Consider the following 24677-nt stretch of genomic DNA (forward strand, 5'->3'; position numbering starts at 1 on the left):
TTTCTCTTCCCTCCATCACACCCACTATGGTGCTCTCAATCCCCCCCCCCAAAAAAATCTTCTCCAACTGCTTTTCTATCGCCTTTCCTACTCTAGTCACTAAAACTGGTAGGAAGAAGCTCGGGAAGGACACCCTGGTCCCCAATCCAGGCCTTCCCATCGCTGACACCTATGTTAGTGCTTCCTCAGGAATACTCTCACCGACATATTCCATCACTCCTTCACCCGACCTATGGACCCTTCATATGGTCAGACTTCTCTTGCCTTCCTCCTTTTCTCCCATTAATGGTGGCACCCGGTGGGAGGTCCTCTTGGCCCCCTTCCAGTCCTCCAGAGTTATCCTTAATATCTATCTAAACGTCACTGTCATGGTCCAGTGCCCTCAGCCCAATCTCCTATTTGATAGGCCCCTCCCTCGCCTCATCAACTTCCTTCCTCCTCCTCCTACCACGTATCTGGCTCCTCCGTCACCTCCTTCTACTGCTCTGGCTCCTATGCCATCTACTTCCACTCTGGCTCTTCCACCAACTCAGTCCTCTGGCTTCCTTGCCATCGACTACTTGGTACTCTTCTCCCCTATACCCCGTAACCCCTCCCCCCCAGAAAGTCTTTCAAAAGTGGCAACCTGCTCCATGTAGGGGTGTCACGGTATTAGTTTTTTGACGGTACAATAACCTTCTTGCCAAATGACGGTATATCATGGGTATCACGGTATAGTAGGTGGAGTTAACTCATTTTAACAAATATTTTCTAAAAGGTCATAAATTGTCAGATTTATCATCACAAACAAAGCCAGGCAACCAGGGCCAGAATTGGGCTTTTCAACATACTTTCCACTGAAATGCCACCCCTTGCTTCCACCAAACACACGCGTGGAGAGGAGGAGGGGGAAGCCCTGCTGCAACTGGCAAAGCAAACTGAATAGCTTTTCTTAAGTGGTTATTAAGGCTTTTAGCTCACCCACTGGCTACTGGTGAAGATGAACATGTTGCCATCTTGATAACCTACATGCCACAGATCAATGGAGTTTGATGGTGGTATAGGTTTGTTCTCGCTTTCCCTCGCTTTCTCTGTCTCTCTCTCTCAGCCTTTAGTTTACTTCCGGATCAAAAGGTGTTCAGTAATCACAGACATGTTACCCTTTGGTATGGCAGCAGGTAATACCCACAGAGATGAGTACATTTCGCAGTGTGACTTATTATATGTAAATTCAATGATGGAACCAGGGACATCCCCCATCGTCATATGTTTAGAAAACATTATCCATTATAAATATATAAACCCCAAAGCCGCCAACCCAAAGTCCCGGGAGGATAGCTCAGCGGCAACGTGCGTGCCTTGGAAGCAAGACGACACGAGGCAACACAGGTTTGATTTCCCTGGGTCAGCGCTTAGAAACCTCTGGGTGTTTAAGCGTGTTATAAATACGCAAATTACACAACTAAATAAACAATTTCTTTAACACCGCCTTGATGCCCGCAGGCTGTGTGAGCGCTTTAAAAAAAAAAAAAGTAAACCCTTTTCCTTCTTGGTACTGTATTTATTCTTCCTATTGCTAACATATTGATTTTGTGTCAGGCACGTGTGGTTTATGGAATGGCATTAAAAACTGCTCAAACTGAAACTACTTGGCAGACGGCACATCCAACAGTGCAAGACCAAGACTGTGCAGCACTTGCTTACTGCAGCCTTTCCAAATCAGATTGAAAAGCACACTTAACGGTATGAACGGTATAAACAATGTGACGGTTATTATTGTTCAATTAAGTGGTTCACGGTATCTTTAACGGTATACCGTAATACCGTTACATCCCTAGCTCCATGTGGCTACTCTTAACTCTTGCTCTGCTGGTAAACACTCCTCTGACATATGCCACCTCCTTGAAGCTCCGTCACAAGTTTTAACACACTCCTCCACAAGGGATGCAAGATCCTCCCCTAGCCCAGGCCCAGTAGGGGAGGAGTGGCCCTATCTTTGCTGACTGGATCCCTACTTCCATCACTCCCACTCTGACCTATTGCTCCTTTGAATGCCTGGTGTGTGTTCGCGTTTCTCTTCTCTTCTCCCCCCCCCCTCAACAGTGCTAGTCCTTACCTAGTAATGGGGGTTATAATGGAGGGGTAATCAGTTTCCTTTTGTTGTCACATATTGTATGCAATCTTCCTGCCTTGAAGCTGATCCCTGACAAATAATTGTGAAGTACCCATGTTTACACTGCCGTGTTAGGACAACCCGAGGGTTGATGGGTTTTATGTTAGCAATGAATGTTAATTTGTGAAGCATAACCATGGATAATGTAAACACAGTTTCTTTTTCCAAGGAACACTTTCAAAGGCTAGTAGGCCTTACATCATTTTTGGCCTCTGAGACCAGTGTTCGAAATGTCAATACCCGAGCATATGGCCTTGAATCATTGACTGAAATTAAATTAGTGAGAACTGAGTCGCATGGTCAGCTGATGCTAGAGTACTTGAAGGCAAGGGTTATCCCAGAACATACCAAAGGTTTTTACAGACAATCCTAAATTTAAGGGGAACTTCAGCGGAGTGGCTAATAAATGCTCCAGAGACTGTGGGATTTTGATTAAGACCGCAAATTAGAGAAGATGCCCGAAGAAACTTTGAAGTTGAAACGGTTCACCTTAGATAAACAGATTTGGAAACTGAAGAAGGATATCGAGAGTTAGAGGGAAAAGATCATACCCATATAAACAAATGAACATATCAAAAACAGAGGCAATAATACGAGTTACCAAAACAGAAGGTATGTAACATTCTCAAATACTTCAAACAGTATGACTGGGAGGGATTCACACTCCACTAATGCATGAACATTGACTGCAGTCTCAGGGACTGCAGACTAACAGTCCCAATTTATTCAGGAGAGGGAGACATGGTCGGAACATGCAACAGGAACACTGAGAATGCGGACCTAACAATGGTTCAACAGGCAACACCAGGGCTGGTGATCGCTATTTTTAATCTCACTAACTATGTGCTATCAAAATGTGACATCAAAGTTCTTAGTAAGGGGCTCAGTTTTGTGCCAAATACAAGGGCCAACCACTTCCAGACTGAATTGGAACTACAAACATTATTTAGCCTGGTATGCCTTAAGTATTTATTTCGTGAACCATGGACAGACCCTCCTAGAGAAAAGATATTACAGGCCTTAAACCTCCCTCTACTTTTTTACCGTCCTCCAATATGGTGAGCCAAACCATTGTAGCATTTAAAAATAAAGTGCTGAGTGAGACCAGACTATTTCTGAGGTCTAAAAATAACCATGAAGACGATCTGGATAAACAAGAAAGAGGCACTAAAAACTTTATAACGCAACCCAACCTTTACAATAAAACCAGCCGCAGGGCGGTGGGATTGTACTCGCTAGTCTAATGAAGCATATAGACAAGAGGCTCAAACATTTGTATAACCTTGCTTTGTATAAAAAAATTGGAATCAAACCCAACAAAGACTGAAAGAAGAGATCACTTGCCGTATCTCACATGCCTTCCTTGAAGGCTGGATTGACACTGATTAACAGACAGTCTAAACTAGCCCGACCATTCCAGCTTTTTATATTTTACCGAAAATTCACAAGAACAGCATTTCCCCACCAGGAATACCTATTGTATTGGCGATAGGTTCCCTTTTAGAACCATTATCCATCTACTCCGATTTCTTTCTGCAACCTTTTGTGAGGAAAATTAAATCTTTCGTAAATGATACAACACAGATGATTATCAACCTGGCACATATGAAAGTCGATCACAATGATCTATTAGTTTCCTTCGATGTGGAAGAATTTTACACAAGTATCCCACAGATGGAGTGTTATGGTGATGTGAAAATATCTGGACAAACGCACTGACACACTAGAAAAAGTCCCAACTGTTTTTGTGCTAGAATGCATTAGAATTGCACTAACAGAAAATAACTTCCTATTTGAAGTGGAATTCTATTACCAGAAACACATTACAAGTATGGGTGCGACGTTCACGCCCAATACTGACAATTTATATATGGATCATTTCAAGCAGAAGTCCATTTACCACGACAACAACCCACACAGTCAGATGATAGACGATCGGTACCGCTACATTTATGACATTTTCATGGTGTGGAAAACCCCGTAAATAAACTAGAAGAATTTCTAGTCTGGCTCAGCAGTCAAGACAAGTTTATAAACTTTAAGATGGCATAGGAATTTTAAAAAATGGCTTTCCTTGATCTCAAGATCCAAAAGTCAGGAAATGGTACTTTAGAGACTACACTCTTGAGAAAACAGACAAAAATACCCTCAACCAATATGACAGTTGTCACTCGACCAGCCTAAGAAATAGTTCACCCATTGGTCAGTTCCTGAGAGTACATAGGAATTGTACACAATCCACTGAATTTGAGAAACAGAACAAGGAATTGAAAACATGCCTAAAATACTGACGATATCAATCCAAAGTAGTACAGATTGCCCATAAGAGGGCATGGCATGCCACACCGGAATCCTGCATAACCCCACCAGAGAAGACAACACTGGAAAAAATGACTAGTATTAACATGTTTAACCTCATTAGTAACAACCTCAGGAGACTGATACTTAAGAACTGGCACATAATACAAACACCAGATTTTTGACCGGTAAAACCAAGGTTTGCCTTTAAAAGACAAAAAAAAAAAAAAAAAAAGAAAAAGAAATCGAAAAGATACCCTGGTACATACATATCCGAAAAGAAAGAGTAAAGCAGTTGAGAATACAAATTAGGGGTGTAACGGTATTACGGTATACCGTTATAGATACCGTGAACAGCTTACTTGAACTATAGTAACCGTCACGTTGTTTATACCGGCATACCGTTTTAGGTCCTGCAGCTATTAAGTGAGCTTTTCAATCTGATTTGGAAAGGCTGCAGTAAGCAAGTGGCGCGCATTCTGGATCTTGCAATGTGGGATGTGGCGTTTGGCAGACAAGAGCATAGGGAAAGTGAGGCCACAATAGTAAATGCAGCTTTCATGTTGTGACCGCTCTTTCTCTGATCAGTAAAGTCGGGTTAAAGATCAGCTGATTTGTAGTTTTCCCAACGATTTGAAAGATGGCGAACTACACATCCCAGAATTCAAAGGGGGGGGAATGACTGGATGTCCTTCTGATGCATGTCACAAAAGACGTTAGCTCTGTAGACGGTATGAACACTGGGCCGATCAGTGCTTTGTGCTAGTATATAAACTGACCCCCACTATCCTCCGTGTATATCTACACATTGGCACTAGGGTTGTTGCTTCGCTTGATCCTTCACCAGCCTTCTGCATATGGCACTGGACTCAAGCATGTAGGACAGATTTAACATTCAATTTCAAGTTTCCAGAGCAATAGGGGTGAGATATTTCTCAGGTCTATCCTCGATATGCAACACCACCCATGAAAGCATTCCTCCATCTCAACTCACATGACAAGGGTCCTAATGCGCTCAGACCTGGGGAAAATGGTAATGATGGGGCTTTGGTGATGTGGTGGTCTAGGCCATATTTGTGCCGATATGTATTTTAACTTTTGTCATTTTCAAAAAGATTTTGTGCCACTATCTTTAAGAAGGTAAATGAACATGTATTGCAAGAATCAAGAAAGAAAATCAACAGTGCCCACTGAACGCTGTCCTGTTATGATTATATGGTCAGTGGTGACTCCAACATCATACCTTTATAATACACCAGGCATATGGTAAACAAGCTATGATTTGATCAATATACAACCTTTCAGTGAGTGTGTGTTGGCTATAACATTTTGACAAAAGGAACACCATGACATGGGCTTTCAGACCTCACATGAGTGACTTTTCTCCCTTTAATGGGATAGTTATCAAAACTAACTTTAATGCCTGATCGAAGTGAGGGGTCATGATGCCCATGCCATGTGGTTCCAAAATAATGCAGGTCGAAGCCGATTTTCAAAGCAATGACCTGTGACTGAGCAGCAAGCCCATTGCTCAAAATATGCATTTTAACACTTCCACTAGTCACACTTTCATTCAAGGCGATCAACGAGTGAGCGACATGAAAGACCAAATCTGCAGCCGCCTTAGATTCCTGGAGGATCAACAAAAAGTGTACAGAGACAAGTTTCAAAATGCTGACAATTTATGACCTTTAAGAAAATATTTGTTAAGATTAGTTAACTCCACTTGCTATACCGCAATAACCATGATATACCGTCATTTGGCAAGATAGTTATCATACCGCTATAAAACCAATACCGTGACACCCCTAATACAAATACGTTATGGGGCCTCCCACCAGTAGTTGGTCACTTCAGGTGTGGCAGATGTTCGGTCTGGCCCATGACAAGGGACATGAAAACTGTAGAGTTGAAGGGACACCCATGGCTTCACAAAACATTCACAAGTTGTCTCACACAATGGGCTATTTACGCGATTAAATGTCCGTGCAATTTGATCTACATTGGGAAAACCAAACATCAAGTTAGACAAAGAATTTGCAAACATCGCCCTTGTGTAAGGAATAGGGTAGACAATAAACCTTTGGTTGCACATTTCTCCAAGAAAAAACAAGCTCTCTGACATATTCTGGTACGTAATTCAAACTGTTGTGGCTCAGACCATAAAGGGGGTGGGGAGGAGACCGAGACTTATTGATGAGAAAAGCGGAACAGCAATGGATTTATGAACTGGACATGGTCCAGCATGGCTTAAACACATGCATCGAGTGGGAATTATTCATGCAATAAAGATTTTTATTAATCTACACAATAAGCCCTTTTTAAGCCAAGCATAAAGCTACAACTCAATCCCTGAGATTTCCAACAAAAACTTGGGTCAAATAGGTTTGCATTGTAAGAACTCACTCAGTACATTTATCTTGGTATTACTCCTTTCTAATACTGAGCTGACCTTATTATAGTAGTCATAAAGGCAATACGTGGCAAAAGCATAGGATTAATATGGATTACAACGAATTGAGACTGACCCAAGATGGCGGTAGTAAAATGCAGCCTATGCCCTGGGTCCGCCTCTCTCTAGTCACGTGGCAGATCATGTCGGCTAATGGCCGAGTGGATACGAAAGTAGCGCACCCAAGAGATGGCAGATAAACATAACCGGCTGTAACCATTGCATTCATGGTTTGAAGCGGTCACAAGTTACACGGCGAGCCATGGGCGTAGGAGGTAAGGGACAATAATATTAGTGCAAAAGCTCAGCAAAAGTGAAATATGCCTGAGAATTTTGTATACACTCAGCGCTGTTGCCCGCGATGGTATACCTCCGCGGCACCATACGTTTTTTGAAAAACCATTTACTGTCAGTCAGAAATTGAAGTTTCCCAAGTGGCTGTAGTAAATATATAGAGACCGATGGCTACAAAATACTTTTTTTTCTAAAAAAGAAAACTGAAATTTAACATGACAAAAGAATAAAGAAAAATGAATTAATAAATGTTTCTCTTTTAGGAGAATGCACAAAGTTAACCCGTTTCCACCAGAGATATCTCTATCTGTAGTAGAGATTAAGAAAAGGTTAGTAAAACACAGTGCAAGTATTTGAATAACTTAGAAATAAGATGCAAAATAAAAACAAAGCAAAACTGAACTGATTTATTTGTTCTAACATAGAAAGGAAGAATTAAAATAAATAATTCTCCCGTACCTCTCCAGACAGAAGAGACGTCTGCAGATATTGTCCAGTCCCAAATCTACTGAAATTGAGGTCAGTGATTAGCACAAATAGAAGTTATACCAAAACCAAGCACCAATCTGTGCAATTGTAATGTTTTTTAAATGTTTGTCTGTATTACAGTGTCTGCACACAAAACATCAAAAGGGGTTGTCAGACTAAGGCATTCAACAAATATGATACCAATCTGAAGAAGGTCCAATAACAAGAGTCAAAAAGCAGTAGGAATAACGTGTTAAAACATAGGGGCCGAAACATATGTCAACTGTCCTCAGTCTAGAAAAAAAGAGCCTTGACCTACATTGTCCTTGTGGGTATTGAACACAGGGACAGGTCCTTTAGAGGTTCTTCATCGTGAATTTGATAGGGAAGCACCAAAGGGCCAAGAATCAGTAATGTTGTTTGTGCCAAAAAGGAAATCAAGTCACATACCATACTAACCGCACAATATCACAATCCTGTGGTTACATAACGGTATATTTGTGTTATATGTTGTCAAGTATAGTGTTTATGTTTTTAAAACAAATCTTTTGAATAAATTAAGATATTTATAACAAAAAGAATGTTTGGTTTAACTGAATGCCTAAAAAGAATACGGCATTCACCAGTGCTAGCTGGTAATGGGGTTATAAAGGGAGGGGGAAATCACTTTCCTTTCATTGTTACATACCCTCTCTGACCTTGGCCACCATCTACAGGCCACCTGGCAGGTCACCCTCTTCATCTCTGAATGGGCTGACCACCTTTCCTCTACCTCCCAGCTTCTCCTCCTCAGGGATCTCAACATCCACCTGGACTCCCCAGACTCCTCTGGGGTTTTTACAACCTATGCAACTTTCTTTCCCTCTCCATTCTACTCTCTGGTCCGACTCACTCTGCCAGCTACACCTTGGATGTTATCTCTTCAGACATCCCCCTCTCTAATCCTCTCACTACTTACTCCTCTCTCCTGGACTGACCACTTTCTTCTCACTTGAAGCTTCCTGTTCCCTTGGCAAAGGCCCACCCAGCACTGCCACCTTCCTTCGCGGTCATTCGATCTATGAAGTGAGTGTCAGTGGCCGGCTTTGCCTCCACTGTCTCTCCCCCACCTACTCATGCGGCTGACTCCCATCCCGACACAGCCCTTTCCAACCTTCACCTTTCCATATCTAACACTCTGGATATCCTTAACCCCATTATGAGGATCTGCCTGAAGCCTGCCACCAAGTGCAATTCTTTGTACAACACTGACCGGGCCAATCTGAAACGCAAGTGCAGAGTAGCTGAACTCAAGTGGGGAGCTTCTGGTGCACCCTCTGACAAACTGGACTGCCGCTTGCTCCTAAAGTAATACAAACTCTCCATAATCTCGAAGAAGAGGGTCCATATTCAAGCCTGCATCTCCGCAGCCTCCAAAAACACAGCCAAACTGTCCAAAATCTGCAGGAGCTGGCCAATCCTACTGCACTATCTACGTCTTCTACACCTACGCAGGCCCTCCGCAGGGCTCTGGCTTCTCTTTTCATAACTAAACCCCAGGACATCCTGTCCGCACTCTCCTCTTCTCTCTCTCTCTCGCTCTCCCTCCCTCCACCTCTCCTAACTCTTTCTCTCTCTCTCCTGTAACACCAGATGATGTTTCCAGACACGTCCGATCTATGAAAGTCTCATCCAAACAGATGACACCCCTGCTCCTGCAGAACCATTAGGGACAACATTGGTTCCCTCGCTCCAGCCTTGGCCTATTTCTGTAAATCACTCCTTCACCACCCTGAGGCAAGTCCGTTAACTGACCTAATCAGCCGTACTCATGTTGCTATCTGCTTTGACAATGCTACTCAACTCTCACACTTTACAATTATTACTGCCTCTCACCATGGTAATGCATGCAGCATGATTATGAATGTCCGCCTCATGATAAAGTCTGCAATATGGAATGTTGATGCCCTGCCGCATGGTAATGCCTTAGGAATTGTGATAGCCAGACTCATGATAAAGCCTGCAATATGAATGCTGATGCCATGCCTCATAATAACGTTTGCATCTTCAGTGAAGCATCTGCCAGCACCAGACCCTCCATGAATGCACAAAAAAGTATCCATTCACCTTGCATCACCAAACCAAATCGCACACTCCAAGAAAACATTTGATTGCCACTATATATCCTTAGCCATTTATTCACACATCACCCACAGTTACTACTCATCATACCAACTCCCAATCCCCCTACAACCCTAGCCCTCACTGTGAGCCCAAGCTGCTCACTGCCTGCCTACACCAAACACTCAGTTGAAGCAATGCTAACAAGCAACTGTATGGTCTGTCAAGTCACTGACTCAATGCAAATACTCACACATGTACTACCTTACACCCTATCACAACAAATGCACACTCTATCCCACTCATTAGGACCGACACCAGCTCTCACTACACCCCGAAATCCCCTAAAACACTCACACATGACCCAGACTCATGTCCTCAGCACACCTCCACCACCAAGAATCCCTTAATTGATTACAGCACACCCCCATTTCCCCTGGGGATAATCTGCCTAGCCTGCCAAGTAAACACCCCCTACCCTTAGCCAACAAGGAGCCATCCCCCTTACCCCAGCCATGAAGTCTTATCTGAACTGTGCCTTGATTGACGCACGTTCTTTACCGGCCCATGCCCTTGAGATTAACAACCTCATCACTTCAAACAATCTAGATACCCTAGCTATCACAGGGACTTGGCTTCATGAGGCATCTGGCCCTGCCCTCTCCTTAGCCATCCCCACGGACTATACAATCTACCGGAATGACTGCTCCACCTCTAGGAGTCGTCGTCGGAGTCACCCTCATAGGTAAAGACTCCCTGCCCTTGAGACAAGATACAACCGCCTTCGATGTAAACGTAGACATTCTCTCCCTGAAGCTATCCCCCTCACCTACCTGCACTATCTCCTTCAACCTCAATTATTGCCCTCACGGCCCAATATCTGACTTAGAAGAGAACCTCCTCCACATCCTTAAAGACAATATCAAAGTCTCCTCCAAAATCATCTTCTTGGGAGACATTCACCTGGACTTTAACGACCTGCAAGACCTTAATGCCATCTCACTTGTTAATGCTCTTGACACATTATGCTTTAGGCACTGCATCCTTAACCCAACCCACATTAAAGTTGGAACACTAGATTAGATCGCTGACCTCAACTGCCCGGCCTCACATTCAGCTAACACCCAGTTTCCCTGGTCCGACCACACATAATCAACTTCTCCATACCGGATCAAAAGAATCCTCTGGTTTCTGCCCTACCTCTACCACCTGCACTCACATGTAGCTCTCATAAGCTTACGAACGAACATGTCTTGCCATGGTTGGACACACCTAACTTTAAACCTTAATTTTCTAACTACCCTGACTTACTAGCAGACCTATATACCGCAACATTATACAAAGCAGTCAATACCATAGCCCCTCTAGTGCCTTGCAAAGCCGACATTCCAACTCCTGATTCACAACTGACCACTACATAACATGAAGCAACAAGCACAACTAGCATGGTTATAAAAAAATAATAATAATTTTTTTTAAAAAACCCCAGTACGCCAAAACGTCCAAATTCTATAAGACTCCAATCATTTCTGCTAAATCCTCACCCTTCAACACCAGAATCTCTAATGCCATATCTAACACGAGAGACATCTTCACAATATTCAGGGAACTAGGGACTCCTGCCTCCCCTCTGCTCCCTGAACCAACATCCAAAACGCCATGCTCAACAAAATGGACACACTGAATAATAAAAAGCCTGAGTAATCAAACCGTCCTCCACACTGACCCTCCCACAAATACTCCCCTCATCACCATAGATGGCTTTAAAGAGAAACGGAGGAGCCTGGCAATCACAGAATCTGAATCCCTAGCCATCATCAAAAGTCCGAAACCTAGGTGCAAAGGAGAGGTTTGTCCTACCTCTCATCAAAGACTGCTCAGAAATAGCACCTTTCCTCACCTCCCTCTCCACAAGCTGTGTGCCAGCCTGCCTGAAGGAGGCTTGGATACTTTCCCTGCTAATAAAACCCTCCTTGTACCCCACAACCCCGACCAACTACATGCCCATTACAACAGCCCAGTCCTACAAAAAATACTAGAGACTGACCTGCTGGACCTAAAAAAACAGTTGGACGAGAGCAGAGATTTGGGAAAGTCAGCACTTCTCCTTCTCGACCTTTCCTCCGCACTTGACTTAGTGGACCATAAAATCTTATGCCACCATCTCACCACCTCTGCCAACTTCTCCCACAAGGCTGCCACCCGGATCGCCTCATTTCTTGAAGGTAGAGAAATGAGGGTACTCTATGAGAATGCAAGTTCCCTGTCATCCCCTATCCAATGCGGGGTACTGCAAGGCCCGTGCATTTCCCCAACACATCTTCACCAAGCCTCTATTTGACATTCTGGACTCCATCGGCATATCTTACAGCAACGATGTCGATGACACTCAAATCCTCATCCCACTCACAGGAAACTATGCAATTGACTCCAACACTCAACAATACTTACTCCACATTCAACCTGGATGTGGGGGGGATGAGGGGGGGGCGGGGTTTAAAAAGTCGCATTTGTCTCAACAGGGACAAGACTGAAATCTGCTGGTCGGTCCGACAGCAGTTCTAAAAACCTCAACGAACAATACTCAGCCTTCCTAGTGAATAACATCCTAATCCAAGTCTCTCCCTCCCTAAGTAAAGACTCAAGGAGTCCACCTAGAAGCCACCCTCTCCATGACCCGCCAAGTGAGCGCCATCGCCTCCTCAGCAGCCTATACCACCAAACTTCTAAACGCTTCCAGACCTTTCCTATCAACAGACAGCTGCCTAACTATCACTAGAGCAGTCATAGTATCACGGTTAGAGTACTGCAACGTCCTCTTTGTAGGCACCTCAGCAGAAACTACAAGTCATTCAAAATAACACCTTGCGAGCTGTGCTTAACATTCTTAAAAAAAGAACACATCACTGAAGCCAGAAGAACAGCCCACTGGCTTCCCATCAAAAAACACATAATCTTCAAAACCTTATCTATCACTCACAAATGCTTCTCCAATACAGCCACCCCGTCCCCCTTAGCTTTTTACAGAAAATGTCCAAATCTCAGTCTTCCGGACCTACCAGGTCCCCCTATGCCCACCACCTCCTCCTTCCAAAAGTTAAGCGTTCCAAAGCAAGTGGCTCAAGCTTTTGCTACATCGCAGCAAGGCAGTGGAACGATCTCCCCCCTAAGCTCAGATCAGAGCAATCTTACTGGATATTCCACAGAACCCTGAAAACCTTGCTCTTTAGCTAGACTGCCCCGTGTCTGATTTTTTACCTACTTTTACCAATGTAAACAACTTGTATGATTTTAATATGCGTAAGTATCCCGCTTTTATATGCAACAGCGCCTCGATGCTTCAGGGCAGTTTGCATGCTTTATAAGTGAAATAAATAAATGAACATAAATAATTCATTAAGTACAATAAATATACTTCCCTACCACTGCTGTCCTATATTTTATGTTTGAATAGCCTGTCAGCGTTCTGAGGCCTGCGAGCGAGTGGGCGCTTTATAAAAATCTATAGAATAGAATGTGTCCTTTCCATTAACAATTTAGTACTTATGCCACCATCTCGGGTAACTCATTCACCATCAGAATTAAATCGCACAATATGAATGACTCTTCTTTGTTCACGATAGGGAGATTTATCATGGTAATGCTTCATCCCCTCTCCTGGTGAGACCCAAGCACTTTTTCTGAACTTCATGACCTTTTTCTTTAACCGGAGTGAGTGGAGCCCTTTTCCACTCATTCATTCTTGTGGGGCTCTTTCTTAAAGGGACTCTATTCTTTGTACGTTTACCTGTACTATGGAATCTATCCTCTCCATAACTCTTAAAGGCATCTGTATTTTACTATTGCAGCATGTTAGGAAAGATTTCTTAATTGTGGGTAATTTTCCTTCCATGTGGCAACCCCTAAACTTTTTGCTGTTGTTTTCACCATGATCTAGACTTTGCCAGAGAAGTGCAGCCTTCTGCCGCACTGCTCTGGGCTTTCGCTCCATTCTTACGGGGAAACTGACATGCCCTTAAGACAGTCAGTACCGGGAAACACTGTTTTCTGTAGTTTCTTTATCATGTTGCAACTTTCGTGCAACATGACACAAGAGGGCACTGTAAGCTAAGTTACTGCTCTCTTGGGTCTCTAGTCTTCTACAGGCCCTAGATACTCTCTTTGGATTGTAAATGATCGGTGCAAGTGAATCACGGACGGGAATGGTGGCAGCGATCGTTTCTTGTGTTTTTTAGCTCTTTTTGGCGTTTTAAGCGCGTTTCTCGCGCTTAGCCCAAAATGGTGGCCTGGCTCCCAAAATGGCCAGACCACGAGGCTCCTTTGTCCTGTCCGCTGACCGTCTTGCCCCCTTCACCTTCCCCAGGTCGAGCCGACCCAGGGCCTTCCTTATTTGGGCATGTACTTTCCCGCGAAACACAGATGCTTTCGCGGGCTTCTACAGGCCTTGTGTGTGCCTCCAGGATGTGGGCTGGGATGTCTGGTCCCAATACACATCCTGGGTGCCAGAGAGTCTAGTGTGGTGTGAATGCCTGGGACCAGCGTGGTCCGTGATAGGTCCACGTATGGTGTGAGTGTTTGATGAGCGGATCTCCCGTTGGGTCCCCTCTGTTTTGGCACGAAGGGAACCGTGGATAAGAGGGGGCTGGAAACACCACTACCATGTCGATCTCCTGAGTTCTCATGAACAAAGGAATACAGGAGCCAAGTATCCTGCAACCACGAGGCTGAACCGAGGAATCGCTGGTGACCCGCTGAAGGACTGCTCCTCTGCAATGCTGTCGCTTTGTGAAACCCTTTCTACCTCTGATCGAACCAGAAGGCCTGTACTGGTACTTCAACCCTTGGAATAGCGGGGACAGCTATTCTCGGCATCTTCACCATCTCCTGCACGTAAGCCTTCGGAAGTGTCTCTGGGCCATCCAGCAGACTGACCAGCCTACCCAGGAGTCTTGCTCTGTATCCGCCGTCAGGTTGTGTTGTATTTCGAGTCCTTGTCACTCTCACACGATTTGTACACTTGGCATTCCCAGGTCTGAAGTGAGTAGTGTACGTTTGGCTGAGATACACACGGCCGCTCCGTTGCCCTGCTGTGGTAACAAACGGTGCGGGTTCACTGCGTTTGGGACGCCCTCAACTCAACTCTGCTGCTGCGGAATCTACATGACGACGAGACGTCTCCTGCTCCTATCTGAACCTGCCAGCACTGAAATGGACGCGGAGAAGCCTGGGTCTGCCTGCATCGGGGACCGGTGAATAGCATAGCTAGGAACTGGTCGCCCTCCTGCAGTAGCCTATAGCCTATCCTCGCTGTGTCAAACAGCACGCCTTTCCGTACTCGCGCCTGCCCACAGTGGAGGCTGCGCTTGAGTCGCGGAGCTCTGATCATCTTCATTTGTTCACCGAACTGAACTGCCTGATTCCCTCGAAGAGACTCCCCTTTTTGCCCGTTGGCACCAGCGTGTGCAGGTACTTTTGAGCACAAGGCTCCACTCTTCGTAGGGCTTGGACTTCTTTTTAGTTAAGTGCCTCTGAAGGCGGACTGGCTCTAATTATTATTTTGCACTGCCCGTTTTCCCCCCCCCCTTCTAGGTGGACTACACATTTCGTGCATCTAACGCTTTAGACTCGTTTGTATTTGTATATATATATTGTATTGGTTTGGTATGTGTTGGTTTACTAGAGTTTTATTGTGATTTCTCGCTACGGTCATTGTTACAAAGGCCTTGGAATAAATGTGTATATATTTTTAATATAACACCTGTTTGGAGTAATTTGTAAGTGTCCTTGCTTTGTGTGCTCATTGCGGGCTTTCAGTCACCCTCACCCCTCTTGAGACCTAGTCTTGACCGCCGCGATCGCTACCCTGATTGGTCTGGCTTGTCCAGAGGTTACCCTGTTCCAAGTAATTAGGTTGGCCTTCTGAAGCTCTGCGCCTCCAGGACAGAGTTCAGAAATCTGTCTTAACACAGCACAAAGCTCCTTATGGGCAGTGTTGCTGGGGACCCTTAGGGTACTCCTTTGAGATTATTTGTCTTTATCCTGGAGTAACTACAGTTCTTAAGGATATCTTTCCTAAAACTTTGTAGCCTGAGAGATGGCACACACCACCTTATATGTAGTGCCAAAGGGATACCTAGTATCCCTTTCCCTCTGGCTACTGTGACTTTTTAGTCACATAGACTATCTCCTAGTTATGGCTGGTGCCAGTGGACGTGTTCTACCAACTGTTGGGTGCACTACTGCGGCAGAAAACGTACACAAGTACCAACTTGTGGCCTCCCTTCTCCCCCCCCCCCATTACTAGCGTGGGTGTTCTTTGTTAGTCCTTCTTCTACCATTCTGGGAGAGGAAAGCCTGTGTTTTGGTTTTGCCTTTGGCAGGAACCCTTGTGTGTTCCTGCCTAGGCTCCAGAGTGTCTAGGCAGGCAGGAAGTGGGGGGAGGAGTTTTCCACCCCCCCCTGCCCTTTGTCTGCCAGAGTGCCTGAATAGGACCTGCTCCTAATGGGTTCCCCTTTCTTTAAATTGCTGATAGAGATTGCAGAGGAGTTTGTGCTGGAACTGTATAAAAAGGTGAGTCTCCCGGAGTGAAAAGCTAGTCAACCACTGAAAGCTGAAGTAACCGGAGAAGATGACCAGCGATGCCTGCAGACCCTTTGCAACACCGTGAAGTGACCATGGCTGTACTGACCCCATGTTCTATGCAAAAGAGGAACTCCGAAGAGAACGACTCCTTCCCTTTGACTGGTGCAAACAACCAGTCCCAAGACGAAGTTTGATTTGAGCCATCTCCCATGGTCCTGCGAGTTTCCAGAGGTGCAGAACCCCAATACCAGGAAACCTGATGCCTATTTTGAGTGCACCGTCGTGGAAAGGATGAATCCCACCAAATCTTTGGTGAGCTCTCAAGGGCACTCCAGAGATCTGATCCAACTTGCCCAGAACCCCCCCTCATCAGAGTGTGGTACTGCAGGAAGCAAAGAAGATTGACCAGGCAAATTGCCTCCTTAGTTGGTGTTGCAGAAAAGGCACCAAAACCACAGAGTGAAAAAAAGAAGTTGAGGAAAGCCATTGTCCTGCCTTTTGTCATCAAACCAAGGAATCCAGAGGTCGGGTCCAGAGCTGCAACATCACGGCATATCCAGCGCAAACATATTCTTCAAACCTAAGGTACTGGTCTCGCGCCTAGAAACACTTGTGTACACACGCGTTATAAATGCCATATATCATATCATCATACTGTGGGAGAAAATGTATTGCTTACTTTATTCCAATAAGTAGATGCAAAGCGTTGGAGTGCACGAGGAGGTGTCCAGGGCAAACCCCTCTTACCTCTGACTCAAGCTGCTGCTAGTGTCCCTTTAGTGAGTCCTTTCTCAAAGTCTCCAATGTTGGTTAAGTCTCCTTGTATTGTCTTCCTAGAGACTAGAAAGTTTCCACAGGAACCTTTGAATACTGCTGTTTTTCAAGACGTTAAGCCTCTCTCGAACTGCTTTTTAGCTAGGGTTCCATTTTTTTACATTAGAAGACTTGCTGTGCAGGGAAATTGTCTCTAGAAGCTGAAGCTGAAGCTCTGCTAGGATACATGAACCAGCTGTTTTCCTTCCCAAAATTCACTATTTTATATGCATATGCTGACTAAATTAAATAACTTTTACTTTGTGGGTGCGTGTTGTTAACGATGGTATTGTCAAACTTGTCTAACAACTGTATGCGTTTAGCAACTACCAATTAAGAAGTGGCCCTTTTGAAAGTATACCTATGTGTGTTGGTTTATCGTACTAAAGTATTTTAAAGTCACTCTGGCGTAACTAGAACACATCTTTATATTAATATAAAATGTTATGTGTTTCATTGAAGTGCATTTCTAGCTGGGTTCAGTGTAGGCTACAGCTCACACCTTCCTCTTAAAATAAGCTTGAATGCTCTGCTACTCTACCAAGGTCTCTGAGTAGTACAGACGGATACTAAGAGTTGGGGGGGGGTATTTAAAAACCAATGAGGTAGCTTACTAAAGTCTTACCTACAAGTGGGACTTTAGGAAAACTCCCCTAACAGTGCAATACTACCACAGATTCGCCATGACTACTACATTCAGCACTGACCAAGTGTCAAAAACAGTATTAATAGACTCTGTTGTCATTTTGAAAACGTTCCGCTCACTAGACTTCCTGGCCATGGTTTCTACCTGCTTTCGAATGACTTTATGATCCATCTCACACCCAAATGGTTCTGGTTCAAAACCCGGAAATGAGTTTGGCTTCTGCGTTTACAGGTCTCACACCCATTTTTTTAGGCTACATATGGTACGACCATGTTTGTAATTTCTGCACATCTAGTATACCAACCATCTCTTGCTGCCACATCTAAGCATCTGTCCCCCCAGCCCCAAACTTGTTTCCTTTCTGCCAAACTTCAAAAAGCACCGTTTGCTGGCGTACTCTCATATCGTTTCTAAACCAATGCATTTTTTTTTTAACAGAGGAATTATAGAATATTCATCTTTGGCTAAGTTGTATGTAGCACGTGCAGTTGAACTGCAAGTTTTTTGCGGAAATCCAGACATGGACCCTACCCCCCCCCCCGCCCTCAGTTGCCCCTCACTGAAGGGCTAACGAGAAGAAACGCGCTCTGCAGTTGCTGGTCCTGCTCTTGTACAAAAGGAGATGACGACTAGCATTTTGGTGCTAGATTCCCCTTGTTGGTGGGCCCAGACTGACATTGAGTGAAATGTACTGAGAGCGAAAACGAAATCGAGACACAACCCATAAAAACAGGCTACTTACATCTTTTGTTTTTTCTTTTTATTTATTTATAATACATTATTGGATTTTTTTGTTCAGCAGTGCCCTACCCAGAAGGTCTCAGAACGCCTCAACAGTTGAAAACGTGGCAAGTGAAACTCAAGTCACAGAATATTTTCTGGATAGGAAGATTGGGATAGACAAGTGGTAGCATAGCAGGTGGAGGGCAGGGTTATGCATGCAGAAAACAGCTATATGTTGAGGCTGTTTCAAAAGCGGTGATGGAGGGTGCAGTGCTGATGTGAAGATGTCCCAGGCTGTGAGGAGAAGGCTTGTTGTGTGTGTGTGTTGGCTTGCAGAGTGGAATGTGTAGGAGATACTGCCTTGGTGGGTGGGGTGGGGGGGTAGTGTAATATAATATATCTGGGCGAGAGCTGAGGTGATGTGTGAATGTTTAGGTAGGCGGAGGATGGGTTTGGCTTCTGCATTTTGTATGGCTTGAAAAGGGGCAAGGATGCTGTTGGGGACTCCAGTGAAGAGAGCATTGGTGTAGGCCAGCTTGGAAAGAGAACCAATGGTTGGACAGCACTGCAGAAGTTGTCAGGAGGAAGGATGCGTCTGACCTTTAGTAGGAGGTGTAGTTGTCGGTTCCAGTGTGAATGAAAGTTGGGGGTGGGGGGGGGTCGATGCTGAAGCCATGGGATTTGACAGGTGTGGGGAGGCATTGGTGTGGTTTGTCCGTGGCAAGTTCAGGTTTCTGTCTGGATGGTGAGGCGCAGATAAGGAGGCATTCTGTTTTGGAAGGGTTGAGCTTGAGGAAGTGGGTGGATAACCAGCTGGTATTAATGGAGAGACATCTTTGCATGATGTGGAGTTATGAGGGGGATTGAGATTTTGGAGTATGCTTGCATTTAATGTATATATTAGTGGAAACTAGTGTTTTTAAAAAGGTCTTTCCAAGGGTTTCAAGATAGGTTGAAAATTAGTGGCGATTGGGTGGAGCCTTGGAGTATACCCTACTTTACCGAGGTAGGGTCGGATCGAAAAGGGCGTATGACGACAACGTGCAATCTGTCAGTAAGGATGGAGGTGAACTAGTCGAGGACGGTACCTGAGAGTTTCTTCCTTTGGGCTAGAAGGTTGAGTAAAATGGTGTGGGCGATGGTGTCAAACGCTGCAGAGAGACGCGGAGTACGATTAGCGCTGGGGCTGCTTTGTCAATGTTGTTGTGGAGGCCATCAAAGATTTGAAGTGCAGCTATCTCAGTGCTCTGTCCAGGTCAAAAGCCGGATTGTAAAGGGTGGAGTAGGTGGTTTGTGGCTGTTGCAGTCGAGTACCGATAAAGCATTCCATGACACTGATGAGGTACGGTAGGATAGTGATGGTGGGAAGAGAGTTTCTCACATGTGCGTATCAATATAGAATAAGCACCATTTGCGCATGTTATGAATCACTTACCCGTGAGGTCTGCAATCGTTGGCTCTCAAGAGGCTTTGGAGTAAAACTGCCATAGCCAACCAAATCAATAGTGAGGGATCAAGAGAGTTGTAGTACAAAACATCCGAAGGGCAGCAGGTCGCAACATGGGAAAATGGCAAGTTTATGTCCTTATTGTTTTTTTTAAAAGGAAATTCTTCTGTGTGCCACAAAATACCCTACAGGTATGAAAGATCTTCAAAAAAGGAATTCATCAAAACCAACAACTGCATCGTCAAACATAACACAAATATGTGCATACTGCCCCTTTTTGTTAATTCTTCCAACGACCCTGGACCATATAAATTAGAAAAGGTGCTAGTAGTAACTTCCCACACAGCCATACGATAACGTAAGTGGTACTAAAATTACCACACACAATGCAACCAGCGACTATAAAATAAAGCCACCGAACACATTTTCCAGCATCTAAATAAGTACTACTGTGAATATTAAAAAAAGACGGCCAAAACACATTAAGGGTAAATAAATATAATTTGGGTAAAAGGAAGCGTGCATCCAGATTTTTTTCTTTTTTTTTTTTTTAAACACACCCTGGATTATAGTAGTGTGTCTGGTATAACACGTTTGGACAGTATTTTCTTTTCTAAACTGGTAATACAATAGTCATCAATAATAAAGAGGGTCATGCCCAACACAGCGGGGTGCACTTTTCCCTTTCTGAAATGGACAGGACGTGTGGCACCCAGAACGCCCTTTCCACAATGTTCAAAGTGCAACTGTCAAGTAAGGCCCAAGCACAGTTGCCAAATGGTTCAATCTCACGCAGGACACCTGGACCCAGTTCTGGCTTTTCATTTAGCATATTTGGACTGGTATTTTCATGTTTCCCCATAATAAGTATGGGTCTACAAGTCCCAGTGTGCAACGTGAAAAGCCAGACCCCGGGTCAAGGCGTCACGCCAGGGGTGGACTGGGAACTAAAAGAGGCCCTGGAAATAAATTTGGAAATACTACACAAAAGAGGCCCAGGGTGCAGAGGCCCAGCGGGAAATCTCCAGAGTTCCCTATAGGCCAGTCCACCCCTGCGTCACGCTTCACGACTGAAGCTATGACCTCTTCACCAGAAACGTGGGAGCCAATTGGTTGCCCTTTCTTAGCCGGTTCTCCTCCTGGAGCATCCAGTAGAAATGCAGGCGTGGCTGCATGCTGGCCATACAATACGGTATCTCCGTTTTAATTCGATCAGTGCACATTTCCCGATTCTCTTGAATTCTTTCATCATCAAGGAGCCAGCCACCGTGGCCCTCACGGATTCGCAGCCCATCACAAATCCCGACACATTGTCCCACAATCCTTTTCGATATTATGCAAATTCCAGCCGCAGCATCGCCGACTCTTTACTCGGATCCCACCGTTTCGGCCCGTTGGGCACTGCACGGGCCCCGTCAGCGTGTGAGAGAAGAGTGGGAATGGCTTAGCTCCGCAGTAACGGAAGTGCGGTGCTTCCCCAACACGTTTCCTAGACCGAATGGAAAACGTGAGCAGACGCTGCATGCAACAGAAGCGCCCCTAAACACGATGTGGCGATTGCGATCGTTTTACATTTTGCAACTTCATATAGCTTCGCTGGAAATACACCATGCATTGCTTGCCTAAAGAGTCTGGCCTTGGGTATCTTATTCATGACAAGTAACAGCGTTGGACGTTACTCTCAGCCAGTACGTAGACAGCGTTTCAAGTAAGGAAATCCCAAAAGTGAATTTCAGTATAAATATTTTTTCAGGGAACTAATTTAATTTGAAGAAAGCCACTACATTTTAAGAAGCGAAATTGGGCTTTAATATGGCAATTAAATTATGCGAGATGGGTTACACTGCCAGGGTGTACTGTTCAATGCAGAGTTTTCAACTTTCATTATAGACAGAGATGAAGAGTGACTTTTGTACGGAAGTTGCTCGGCGAACCTAGTTATGCATTTCTGTTTTGCCCGCCAACTATGCAAGACTGTGAAAGGCTAATGTTGACTTGGAGCAAACAACGGGTGGTGTGTGTTGCTTGCTCCACCCTGGGCACTGCCACCAGTCATGGGCGGTGAGCCAGACTCACAGTAATATTGCAGGGTGGTGGCTGAAAGGGGGTGCAGGGTAGCAAGTGACCCCCGCCCCATACTGGGCATACATTTTATATACCACCCCCTTTTTAGTATGATCCCAAGATTACAGTGGGGTCTCGGTAGTTGCAGACTATCAGTGGCACTGACGCGATAGTGTAGCCCAGCGTGGTGTGTCCACTCGGGGGAGGCCTCACACAGCAGGAGGCTGGTGTCCGGGCCCCAGGACAGGCGAACCCCACTGTACCAGCAGCTTCCCACCTCCCGGTGCTCAGGTGAGCGCCCTGCATGGTCCTCCCCGAAAATAAACACCGCCTCTCAGGACAGGGAACGTTCTGTGCAGAGGTTAACCCCCCCCCAATGAGGCGGTCGGAGCCGGTAGCATCTCAGACAAGATAGCAACAGGTGGGCAGGTTCAGGCTCGGGTTACCCGCCGCCTCTCAACGTCCTCCCCACACACCGCAGCCCCGGGGCGGCTGTGGCAGACGGATGGAGACCCTGCGGGCGGGCAGGCAGACCCCGCCCCCTGCCGTCCACTGTCACCCGTGCCCCCCGCCCTCCGTTACGGAAGGGAAAGTTACTGCAGCCGAGGCGCGGGTGCCTGCCTACCTGTGGCTCTTCCGCGGGCGGGGTCGCGTGCCGGTCCGGAGCCGCCTGCGTCTCCGTGTAAAGTCCAGGGCTAGCGGCCGACCAGCAGCCTCGGGGTTGTGGTTAATTGGAAGCGGGCCCGGGAAGGGGCTGCAGCTGGCGCCGGACTGCGTTAGCTAGCGCGCGCGCGGCTCTGCACTTTCCTCCTGCAGCAGCCCTGGGAATAAGAAGGAGCGGGAGCTCGGGTTGCGCCGCCGAGCCGTGCTCAGGCATGGAGAGGGAGCCCCCTGCTGGCCGCCGCCGCTCACTGCACGGAGCAGCTCCTGGCTGGCTTGATTGCGCTATTATGGACAGGTTGCGGGGGTACTCCCTGCTCACCAGCCACCGCGTCAAAGGAGGGGTAGTTTGATCACAAAAAAACTTAAACATCCGACTGAGATGCATAATGAATTCGGAAATGGACCCGACTCAAATGCATAATGAATTCGAAAAATGTCACAGAAGAACAATATTCCACAAAGAAAATCAGCTCTGTTTTATTAACAGTGAAGCGCGTTCGTGTGTTGGGAATGGGAATGGGGTGTGTGTACTGTACAGTTTTGAAAGATTTGCCTGTGAGATAAAAGTACAGACACATGCTCGTAGTCCCAGCAGAGGCATGCCTGGCCAGGCACTGTCAGCACGTAGGCAGTGGCTTGTCCAGAATCTTTTGACTGGGGTGGCCTAATTCAGGCCTCAGTCAGTGGTTTATGCAGGGGTGGCATAAAGTAGGAGCGCGCACACACGTCTGCATAGCAATCATTTACTATTTGTCTCCACTACCCATATCTACTTTAATTACTGACATTAGTTTCTGACATTCCTGTGTTGAAAGTTTTAGGATTAGTTTAGGAATGAGGTTAGGATTCATCTTGGGAGGATAGCTCAGGGGCAACATGCTCGCCTTGGAAGCAAGATGACACAGAGCACCACAGGTTCGATCCCCAGGTCTGCGCTTAGAAACCTCTGTGTATTAAGCGCATAATAAATATCCTGCCATGTCATACTGGGATGGCCAAGGTGGCACCAGGAATGCCCAATCTGATACCAGAGGTAGTGCGTGCCACCCCAGGCCACTCCGTGGACACGCCTATGCGGCAAGGGTGCATACAGCTGGGAAGTGTGACGAGCTGTTTCTTCCTCTCAGAAGAATTTTGATCTGGAAAATTGGAAAGTATCCAAGCTTCTCAATAGTGTGGTTATCATTTTATTGAAACAGTGTCTGAACTTCTCAACAGCTCTGCTATGTATTACCCACACTTAATGATTCGTTAATTGCTGTTTATTACGAACCACTGTTAAACTCATAACCATCATCCATGAGTCATGGAGACATATGTTAACAGATAAAGGAATATGATCGCTTTCATACATTTAAAAACAAATACATATTTATATGATCAAAATAAAAGCCATTATTTAGTATTTATTTGAATGATATGGTTGGCGCTTGGAACATGCAGTGCATCGGGAACCAGTGCAGTTGCTAGCAGTTGGAGGCATGTGGGACAGTGCTGTAACCAGGTGAGACTATATTATAATGAAAACCCATTTCTTATAATGTACAATTTTTGGAGCAAAAGTTCTACGGAAGATGTGCAATTTGACCCCCCCAACATACCCCCCCACAAGTTAGTTCTGAGAATCTGAATACATGGGTCTTTATTGATAACTCTGCATCAGCCAAAATGGCGACACTCTATGAAAAACATCTTAGACTTTTTCTGACAAAATGCGCAAGTGCCCAACTTCTCCTCCACAGGTGTTTTGCTCACAACATTTTTACGGAAACTGTGGAAATATCGGTTGATAATGTTGAGAAGATTGACCCAGTATGTGATCTGGCTAGGGTCGTAGATGTGGAGCCTATGACTTCCAATCCTCTTATCAGTTGTGAAGGGGGGTGTTATTAAATACATCCCTCTTAGATTTTCCACCCTCAAACACTCCTGCAATACTTAAAGAATGTCTGGAAGATTCGCTTTGCCTGGTTCT

The 24677-nt window shown here is 45.4% G+C and overlaps 1 protein-coding gene across 1 annotated transcript in view; it reads right to left on the minus strand.

Moving 5' to 3' along the window:
* Positions 1 to 22843, minus strand: part of EPS8 (EGFR pathway substrate 8, signaling adaptor) — a 1868600-nt gene extending 1845757 nt beyond the window's left edge. The window contains exon 1 of the mRNA XM_069628376.1: positions 22665 to 22843. The gene's annotated coding sequence lies outside the window, so the exon portion shown is untranslated. The remainder of the gene's footprint in view (positions 1 to 22664) is intronic.
* Between the last annotated feature and the right edge of the window lie 1834 nt (positions 22844 to 24677).

Source organism: Ambystoma mexicanum, chromosome 12 (genome assembly GCF_040938575.1).
Source record: "Ambystoma mexicanum isolate Mex_15411 chromosome 12, UKY_AmexF1_1, whole genome shotgun sequence".
NCBI lineage: Eukaryota > Metazoa > Chordata > Amphibia > Caudata > Ambystomatidae > Ambystoma > Ambystoma mexicanum.